This window comes from Mesoplodon mirus, assembly GCF_964341445.2.
Source record: "Mesoplodon mirus genome assembly, chromosome: 3".
In the NCBI taxonomy this organism is placed as follows: domain Eukaryota; kingdom Metazoa; phylum Chordata; class Mammalia; order Artiodactyla; family Ziphiidae; genus Mesoplodon; species Mesoplodon mirus.
Genome location: NC_138978.1, coordinates 89,314,537 through 89,325,169, shown reverse-complemented (window position 1 = coordinate 89,325,169; position 10,633 = coordinate 89,314,537). Strand labels below are relative to the sequence as shown.

The following is a 10,633-nucleotide window of genomic DNA, read 5'->3' as shown; positions in this document are numbered from 1 at the left end:
CCCAGCTCCCTTCCTGCCCGATCGCCCCCGCCTACCCGCTCTCCCGCGGCCGGTTCCGCCCGGCCTGGCCCCGCCCCGGCGATGCAGGCCCCAGGCTCGCCGTTGCGCCGTTAAGCCGGGCCGTTAACGCCGGGCACTTACGTCGCACCTTTTAGCGGCCGATCCCGAGCAGCGACCCCTCGGACTTTGAGGCGTGGTCAGCGGCCCCTCCCGGGTCCCGGGCTCTTTCCTGGCCGCCCGCGGCCGGGATCCGCCGCGGCAAGCGCGGGTCGCGGCGACGTCTGTGTGAGTGCCTGTGCGTGTTTATTTGCGCGGGGTTCGGTAAAACGGTGTTTGGGTTGCATTTCGCTCCCCACAGACCCAGAGCCGAATTTCTGAGGTATCCGGGCTCTGGTGGACTGAGGGGGGCGACGCGCCCCGCGCTGCAGCATCCTTCGATAGCTCATCCCAGCTCCGGCAGCTGCCTCCGCGGGCGCCGCGCAACAGCTGAGCCCGCGCGCCCGGAGCACGAGGCTGCGTGGAAGGCGCCGGTTAAGGGCCTGCGCGCGTGGGAACGCCGGGAGCATGCGTGAGCGGGCGTGTGCGGTCTGGGGGCGTGCGCCCGAGCGTGGCCGCGTGGCTTTCCGGAGGCAGCCGGCAGCCGAAGGAGGTGGCGCCGCTGGAGTCCGGACGAGCTCCCAGCTGCTCGAAAGGGCGCGGTCGCCACGAATCAGAGGGTCGATCTGAGGGGGTATTTTTCAGTGCCCCTGTAATTCGCATCAGTAAGACCCCGAAGCCTCTTGAAAGAGGCAATTTAAGTAAAAATCGCGTGGCTGCCTTGCAAACGCCTCTGCATACAAAACCCTTGGTCCCCGCTCCAATCGGCTTGCGGTTTTCTGAGCCCCGCCTACGTAGAAATTGCGGAGCTGCTGCTGTGCCCTGTGGCCCACTCCATTCCACGCGGCCCAGCTACATCAGGCATCAAAGCAAAGCAGTCTCCGTCCGTGTTCTAAAGAGGGAAGGGAGCTCCCAGGAAGGGTCTAGTGGAGTCGGGATCTGTACATTCTTATTTAACTTCACCCCACAACAATGCTATGAGCCAGATACTATCGTCCTCTTTATAAGGAAGGGAAACTGCAGCTAAAAGAGTTTGAATAACTTGTGTAGGGATACCTCCCTGGTGTGTGTCAAGAACTTTGAGGAATCTGCTGTTTTACCCTACGTGCAGGCTAACGTGTCAGCTCGTCACAGTTTCATGGATGTTGACAGAACACACAAGACTCCTGGGTCAGAGATGAAAGACTATCACAGCAAAAGCATTAGCCAGAGTGTCAACATGATCGTGTCGGTTCTCTGAACCCCAGTTCTCCCAGGAACGAAGCAGGTGGGTCCAGATGGATGCTTGCACACACAATGGGTGGCATTATAGAAGAGGAATGCTGAGCTTGGGGGACCTACCAGTTTATAGCAAGCAGTAAGCAAGCCTGCTCTTTGTCCCACAGAGGGACATTCCCTCATCCCTCAAGGTTGCTCACTGCAAACACAACCCTGAAGAATGGCCCAAATGAGCAGGATCTTACATTCTTAGCACACTCAGCAAGAATGTACAAGGATGCTAAGGGCCCACGTTCATTGCCTCTCCAAACAGTGGCAGAGCCCTGATTGACACGAGGCATGTCTCTTTCATTCTACCATAATACATAAAGTTCCTTGACAGTAAGCATTTTATGTAAAACATTGTTATGCCCCCTTTAAGATTAATGAAATAAAACAAATATCCTCACATGCAGGAAGAAGGAATTCTGACATATACGAAATTAACCCTTAAAATAGAAAATGACTTCAAATTGTATTTGTTTAAACAAATCTGTTTTGAACTCTGAAATGTGCCAGGCACTAGTGGCATCTCAGAGTCTTCACTGGTCCTTGGAATTGCACGTGGCTGAACAGGGGACGAGTGATATTTAATCCTTCCTTGGAATACCATACAAAGGAATTCTCCGAAGGGCATTGGAGCCAAATCTCAAATGATGAGTCACTGATATGATTAAGTAACAATTCAGACTCATATATAAAAGTTCTGGGAAGGGGGAATTGAGAAAGAAATCACATGCTAAGGAAAGATACGTGTGTCCTTAATTCCACTTAATAAATCAAACAAAGAATTTTTAGATATTTGATTCCTTTCACTAGTTGAGATCAAAACGCCTTGTCTATGTCATGGAAAACATTACCAAGATATGGGGTTAGCAGACAGTGTGGGAAAACCAGGCTTGTTTGACCAACTCTGTGAGCAATCAAGGTATACTTTTTACGCCTTACAATTAGAAGCCTGGGAAAGCCATGGCAGAACAAACTCTGTGTGTGTTCTCTGACAATTAATAAGTGGTCTGTAATGAGTCTGGCTTTAGAGGCAGCAATGGTAGTATGTAAAAGGAATAAAAATGTGTATTTAGTTACCATCTAAGGAGAAAGATCCAGTAGGTTTTCTCTTCCCCTTTCCTAAATCTAAGAGCTGAATTTCTCAGGCAGTGCATGCCGTGAACAGCAGCCATCACACAACCTGAATCAAGAATTCCTGCAGGAAACAAAAACAAAAACAAAAAACAACACCTCTTCCTTTCTACCAACAGAGGGAACCAAAGCATGGACTATAACCACCTGTGAGTAGGCTGATCGCTGCAGTTTGCAATTTGAGTTCCCTAAAGTAAGCGCTACTTCATCTTGCTGTTTTAAAGTTCAAATCCATTATACACCTCTGGGAGTCTGCAATAACACTTTTCATGTTTGTACAGAAGGATTATTTTTAAATTCCTATGTTCTATATGCAGAGCTTGGAAGCAGCTTCAGCCTTCCCCAGAAGCTCTAGAAATCTACTGTATTTCTATATATTTCTATAATATTTTCACTTGCTTTGCTTTGCTCCAGAGGGAGAAGGTCGTTGGAGTACCAGTTTGATTCAGTTCAATGAGTATTTAGGGAGGATACATTTGGGCCTACTGTGGGAGATAAAGTGGAAGTTTAAGACACAATCCCTACCTTCAAGGATACTTCAGATTCTTTGGAAGAAATACCTGTGAATATGAAACAATAAGCAAAATAATGCAAGATGACATATGAAAAAGTGGCAAAATGTGATTGGGTATCCCTACCAGTAAAACATTTTTGAGTTTGCATTTCCAAGTAATAAGCATATACTAAATACTATACTAATTATCTTTTTAAAAAGAAATTTTTAAAGGATGAGATTTTTTTAACATCTTTATTGGAGTATAGTTGCTTTACAATGTTGTGTTAGTTTCTGCTGTAGAACAAAGTGAATCAGCTATACGTATACATATATCCCCATATCCCTTCCCTCTTGCGTCTCCCTCCCACCCTCCCTATCCCACCCCTCTAGGTGGACACAAAGCACCGACCTGATCTCCCTGCGTGCTATTCGGCTGCTAAAGGATGAGATTTCTAAAAATCAAAGACTCTTGAGAGTAGAGGTTAGCAGCATAGGCTGTGGAGTCAGACTCCTCGTGTTCACATCTTGGTTCTGCCTCTAATTGTAAGGCATGATCTTTAACTTTTCTGAGCCTTCTTTTCCTCATCTGAAAAATCCTAAAGTTGTTATGATAGGAGTTAATCCTTGCAAGGGTTTCTTTCTGTTCTGGCACATTGTAAGTGTGTAGCAACTGTTTGTTGTTATTATTAGCAAGCAACTCTCAATAAAGAAATCTCACATCCTGCAGGAACAAACCAAAGTTCAGATATAGCATCAGTTAAATTTGTTGCAACCCAAGAAACATTCTCCGCCTCCTTACCCAAATTCTACTCAGCTATAGACATCACATCTACATGATGTACCAAACAGACTGCTCAGCTTCTCAGACTGAAAACATCTACCTCCAGCTTCATGGTTCGCTCACGGTTCTTCCCCCAGAACCTTGGGTGAATTCTTATTTTCATGTGTTCAACCGCGTGGTTTCCCAAAACAAGGGGAAAACAATCTTTCCCTGAAGGACTTGTGAAGACTCTTCTCTTGCCAGACAAAATCTGCTCACAACATTTGAATGATGGCTTTTTTCATCCTAAAAATCTTAGTGCTGAGTTTCAGCCAGGCCAATAACTAAACTAGGTGGCAACGTGGGAATAGGCGAAGGGAAAAAAAAAGTGCCAGGATGAAGAAATTTCGATATTAACACAGAAAAGAGGGACAAATGGGTCCTGAAGAAAGTACAGCTGGGGTGAGGGGTTGAAGTGTCAGGAGGCTGGGCAAGTCGGATTGAGGCCACATGTAGCAAAGGGGCTGGGGCAAGCTTGATTCAGGATGAGGCATGTGGATTTCATGCAATAGCCAATGGGGAGCTACAGTTTCTTTTGGCATGAGAATGGCTGTGTTTTAGAATGGTTCACGTAGGGGGGTGATATACAGGCTGAATGGAATGAGGCCCAAGGGTCGGGGAGACTATTACATCTCATTTGATTTGTGCTTGGTGTTGTCTTATGACTTCCTCTCTTCAACAAGCAGTGATTGAGGGTCTAGTTGACATATCCATACAAAAGAAAAAGACGTGTGCCTGGCTTACTGCCTAGTAGAAATGATGACACAGGTACACAAACAACTGTGGTGCAAGGTAAAAAGGTGTCCAGGTAAGACAGGCACAGTGGTTTGGGACTTCAGGGAGAGAGATTGAGATTACATCCTGAGAGGGCGAAGCAGAGAGGAAGCCTGCATTTGGAAAAAGCTACCTAACCTAGGGCCAACTTGCATGCAAGGAATTCCAGGTAAGGGTTAGCAAACAGACTGGAAGGATGGAGGAAGAAGATAAGACAGGGCTGGGGAAATGGTACCAGCTGAGCAGTCCAGTGCACCGTGTCTAAAAGGCTCCAGCTAACTCGGCCTTGGTTGCAGCAGGCACTGGTGGAGAAGGTCACTGGGGTTCAGGGCACTGGTCACAAAGTCAGGCTTGGATCAATTCCGGTTCTGTGCCATCAGCCCATTCACAAGAGGGCAAGAATCACAGCTGAGGATAAATGGAACATGATCCAGTCCCCAAAGGGAAGGGTTTGAGAAGAGCTGGTTGAAAGTCTCGGACCAGTAGGCTGGTATTCAGAGAAGGGGGTCTAGTCACAAAGGGAAACTAAGGCAGAAGCAGGTATACCGTGTCTGAGGCAGGCAGCACCAATGATTCCAGACCTCGTGGCTGGTTGACTAGGGCTGCTGACCAGGCTTCCAAGCCTGGAAGAGCTCAGGTAGGATATAGGACCATCCTGTAGGTGGCAGTCACTACCTGCTGTCGAGACGACTAGACAAAGGCCAAACCTGGCCTGACCTGGATCTTCAAAGATGCACAGCCTTTGAGCCGGCAGAAAGCACATTTATGCATTTAAGCAGTGAGCACAGTTAAATGCCAGGGTCTCTGCTGGTCTCTGGGGACACTGTGGTGAGGAGGACAAATGCGTTCCTTGCTCCCATGTACCCTGCAATCTTGAGCAAAGTCAGACAGGAGAGCGTGGATAGGTACATGGAAGTGAGCTTGACTTGCCAGGAGATAACAGCTGAGAGAGTCAGTGGGAAAAAGATCCCGAAGGACTTTGAATGCAAGGCTATGGGGACCTGAAATTGATCAGCCCATGTCACCCCCTCCACGAGCTTTCCCAGACCACCTTCTTCAGCCTGGTCTGCTGGTGGGGAAGGGCTCCTCTTCTGGGTTCCCAAAGCACCTTGGGAGTCATATAATTTTCTATCTGTTTTCTGTATCCTCTCTGAGATTATAAGCATCTTGGGGGGAAGGAACATGCCTTCTTGTGGATAGATCACAGCAAGCGCCTTTAAATATTGGTTGAGTAAATGGATGAGTCCTGTAGGCAATCAGGAAGCTACTGGACCACGTGCCTAGCTTGTCTTTTTTTTTTTTTGGCTGTGCCACGTGACTTATGGGACCTTAGTTCCCCAACTGGGGATCAAACCCAGACCCACAGCAGTGAAAGCGTGGAGTCCTAACCACTGGACCACCAGGGAATTCCCTAGCTTGTCTTTTTTAACCAGAAGTTCTAGAAAGCTAAATATCCTTGCTTTCTAATTTAGGCAGTTCTCCCCAAGGCTTAGCACTATGTCCTGTACAGAGTGGGCAGTCCAGAAATGTTGCCTGAATCATCTTGTGGGAGTAGAAGTTGATCTTCGGTGTCTTAATTCTGCTTTCAGTTACCCAGTTTGTGGGAGTAGGCCTTGAATTCCATCCACTCAGACCCACTTCTCTTCCTTCCAAGTTCTCGCCAAACAAAGGCATTTCCCCACTCCTGGCCCACAATGGATAATCATCTGTTAAAACTTAACTAATCTTAAGTCTTTAGCAGTTGAGAGTAATCATGAAGTAATAACGCATACTGCCAGACACTATACCGAGTTCTCCGTGAGTACATGAATGTGCTCCATCCTTCTCTTGACCCCCTGAGGGAGCAGTCATTGCCCCTGTCCCGGGATGGGAAGGCGAGCCGCAGAGAATGAAGCAGGATGGGTCCAGGTACCTGCCCCAAGTCCCCAGTTACCCTGCACTGCAGCTGCTTCTCCCAGGAAAGGAATCAGGAGGGAACCAGCAAGCAACTGGGAACAGGCTTGTTAGACCAGTGTCCTGAAACTCTGCCACACACTAGAATCCTGATGCCCAGGATGCACCTGAGACCAATTGAAGCAGACTTTCTGGGGGTGGGGCCCTGGCATCATTATTTTTTTAACCATCCCAGGTGATTCTCATAAGCAAGCAAGTTTGAGAATTAGTGCTTTCCGCCCTTCCTACTAAAATGCTGACCATGGCCCAGGAGCATCAGCCCCACCTGGGAGCCGGTTAGAAATGCAGGACCTCAGGCCCCACCCCAGCCCTGCTGAATCCAAATCTGCGTTTTAATAGATGTCCCAGGTGATTTATTTGCATTAAAGTTTGAAAAGCACTGGTTTAGGGCTTAGGTATTCAAACCCTTATTAATCCACTTGTCTTCTGTTATTAGCATTAAGTCCATTTTAATAAGCAGATCTCAAAACTCCATCAAAAAGCCCTGAATCAGGGCTTCCCTGGTGGCGCAATGGTTGAGAGTCCGCCTATCGATTCAGGAGACGCGGGTTCGTGCCCCGGTCCGGGAAGATCCCACATGCCGCAGAGTGACTGGGCCCGTGAGCTATGGCCGCTGAGCCTGCGCGTCTGGAGCCTGTGCTCTGCAACGGGAGAGGCCACAACAGTGAGAGGCCCGCGTACCAAAAAAAAAAAAAAAACAAAAGCTCTGAATCAATCTCATTTATTGGCCAAAAAAATGACCTCAGAGGAAACTACGCCCCCTTACTTCCCACTGTGCGGGGAACTGGGGAAGGAAAGGTCTATTGCTAGTGATGTCCCACAGAACCTAAGTCGAGTCCATTCCAGAACAGGCGGAAGAATCACTCCAGGCTGTCTTCCTCCATCTGAGATAGACTCAAGGACACAGTTAGACCACACCTGGGCTCCCAAGGTGACGGATAAAATCCTCCAGCCAGAGGTGTTCAAGCTTTCAGGGCTTCAACTGTTTCTCCATGGCATGTCTGTGTCATAGCTCCACAAATGACACCAACAATCCTTTGTCCCCATGGAGGTCTTGTTATGTGTCATCAGCTTTCTGACTTTAACTAGAAACACTGTCCAATTTTTAGTTCTTTCATTTATTTGCCATTATTTTAGAATGCCATTTGCTTCCCCTCATCTCTGCCAAGTTCTTGAAACTGCTTCACAAGGTATGTAAGAATACGATTTTTGTAGGCAGTGGTAGTTTTCAAACCCTCATATACTCCCCATCCTATGATCATATAATCTCACCATTAAACCTAAGGCCAGTATTAGAACAGCCTGGTTCACTTCTGTAGGTCAGTGTGGGGAGGAGAAGAAAGTCTCAGAGAGGCAGGACTGCGTGGGGCAGCATGGTTTAGAAGGACTTGAAGGCAGTTGTATGACCCTGGGAAATTACTTGACCTCTCTGAACCTATTTTCACACCTCTGAGATGGAGAAAATCATTTCTGTTTCACAGGATTGTCATGAGAATTAACTGAGCTGCTGACATACACTGACTGACAATAAGGGGTATAATAGTTATCTATGGCTGCGTTAACTAATTATCCCAGACCTTAGCAGCTTGAAACCATAAAAATGTATTATTGCACAGTTTCTGTGGGTCAGGGAGCCAATTAGCTGAATGGTTTACACTCAGGGTCTCTCTTGAAGCTGTTTGAGGCTATGATTACCTAAAGGTTTGACTGGGGCAAGAGGATCTGCTTCCAAGATGACTCACTCATATGGCTGTTGGCAGGAGGGCTCAGTTCCTCACCTCAGCCCTCTCCACAGGGCTGCATCCCCCAGAGTGAATGATCTAAGAGAGAAGTGGAAGCCACATGTCTTTTATGACCTAGCCGCAGAAGTCACATACCATCACTTCTGTGTTCTATTGGTCACACAGATCAACTCTAATACAATGTGGGAGGGTGTGAATAACAGGAGGTGGGTCCATCTGGGAAGCTGGCTTCCACAGCATCTTTAATGTTACTTTATGCCCCTCTTAATATGGCAGACATACTCTCCCTCCTCCACTCCAATCAACAAATATTCTGAAAAGGAAGATAGTTGAAGTGATTCAGTTTTGCTCTTCTCACACTGTTACTTTGACTGAGTTGGAAGCTTCCATCCTCATATCAGGTTTACAGTCATGACTCAGAAATTTGGGACTAGACTCAGAATTTATCCCAGTTCATCTGAAGGACATGGAGATCCACTGGAATGGCCCTTGTTTTACTGTTCTTTGGTCCTTGTCCACTTTCCCCTTGAAAGAATCCACTCTATGCATTTTGTTATATCTTCAAGGTGTCAGGCAGACAGGCTCAGGCAGCATCAAATATGCTGGCTGAAATTCCCCTCCTTGTTCTGGAATATCTACCCTTGAATACAAAGGCTTTACTTTTGGATCCCTGACAATTTGGTTGTATATATGTGACCCCACCATTATACAAATGAATTCACATTTGAAAGGAAAGGGCTAGTTAATATCAAGTTCTCCAACACTAGCAATGTGAAGATGTAAAGAAATAAAGAGAGGGGCCAGCCCTTCCTGTCTGTTTCTCTGGGTTATCCTCCTTGGTGGCCAAGGATTTGTCATTTTTCAGCCTGTGGTAAACAATAATGATAAATGGAAAGACCTCCAGGGTATTGTCACAGCAGATTCAGTGCTGGAGCCTTGAAATGACTCATGCAAGTGCTGAATTAACTGATGGATGCATGGATGGATGGATGGATAGATGAACAGATGGATGAATTCTTCAGGTAAAATATGACCATGGGTATATGACCCATATACCTAGCTGGTAGTGCCTCAAGTGAGGGCCAGGGTCCATTCCCATTGGTCAGACCTACCCTCTGCTGAGCTGGTACCCACACTGTATGGGTCATTAGAGACCGTACCTAGTCTGGGAGAACGTGGCTCCACGTTGCAAACTGGGTTACAAAGAAATGTTTAGAACCCAATTGATATGGCTTACTCATAGGACTGGCTAGAGCCTGAATGGCTGGGAATCTGGAAGGAGCAGGACCTGATAGACTCAGAGCTGCAACAAATGGATCTTGGAGCAGGTATCAATCACAATTCAAAGTAGATCAAACTGAGAATGGATGAATATAGCTCTTGAGTATATCTGGAGGTGAAAGCTGGGAGCAACAAAGGGGTACAATGGGAGAGAGACCAGGAGCAAGGGCTGGGTTCACAGAGGCTCACTGAAGTCGAGGGGAATGCAAAAGGAGCAGGAGGGAGGAACGTTATCAGTGAAGTTCAGCTGGAAGTGACAGAAAGCCCCAAACAAGAGAGATTTAAACTTCATTCTGTTTTAGGTAACAAAGTTTGGAAGTGAGCCCTCTATAGCTGATACAGCAATTTCAGGATGATCAAGGATCCAGATTTCTTCGATCTTGTTACTTCACCGTCTTCAACATGTGGCTTCCACTGCATGAACAAAGATAGCTGCTCAGATTCCAGCCTTTATGTCCACACTCCAGTCAGTAGTATAGAGGGAGAAGCAAGATGAGCACACCCCCCTCCCTTTAAGGCAGGGTTTCTCAATCTTGGTACTACTGGCATTTGGGGTCAGATAATTCATTGTTGTAGGGTCTGTCCTGTTTAGCAGCATCCCTGGCCTCTACCTACCAGATGCCGGTGTAACTTCCTCCTTCCCAAGTGTGACAAACAAAAATGTCCCCTGACATTGTCCAGTGTCCCCTGGAGGGCAAAATCTATCCAGATAGAGAACCACTGATTTTAATTGACTTCTTGAGGCTACATTTGATCCCTCTGCTTACATACCACTGATCGGAACTTAGTCACAGAGGCAACTTTTAGCCACAAGGAGCTGGGAAATGTAATCTTTATTTCAGGCAGCAATGTGCCAGCTAAAACCCAGGAGTTTTATGGCTAGAAAGAAAGTGAGAAGAGGTATAGGGAGATTATGCAAGTGCAAGGGCTTAGCCAACCTTTGGTGTTTCGTTCCAGATCCCAGCGCCTAGCTACTGGTTAGGGACGGAACAACGTCCCTAAGTAGGAGGATCTGTGGTCACCTCTTCAGCCAATGGCATCTTAGATCTATGGGGTGGAAACTACATTTGACTA

The 10,633-nt window shown here is 47.0% G+C and overlaps 1 protein-coding gene across 1 annotated transcript in view; it reads left to right on the top strand.

The window, feature by feature from the left end:
• The first annotated feature begins 82 nt into the window (after window positions 1–82).
• The window catches only part of BCAR3 (BCAR3 adaptor protein, NSP family member), a 261,968-nt gene continuing 251,417 nt past the window's right edge, over window positions 83–10,633 (top strand). Inside the window, exons 1-3 of the mRNA XM_082614303.1 lie at window positions 83–285; window positions 1,208–1,363; window positions 2,508–2,642. The gene's annotated coding sequence lies outside the window, so the exon portion shown is untranslated. The remainder of the gene's footprint in view (window positions 286–1,207; window positions 1,364–2,507; window positions 2,643–10,633) is intronic.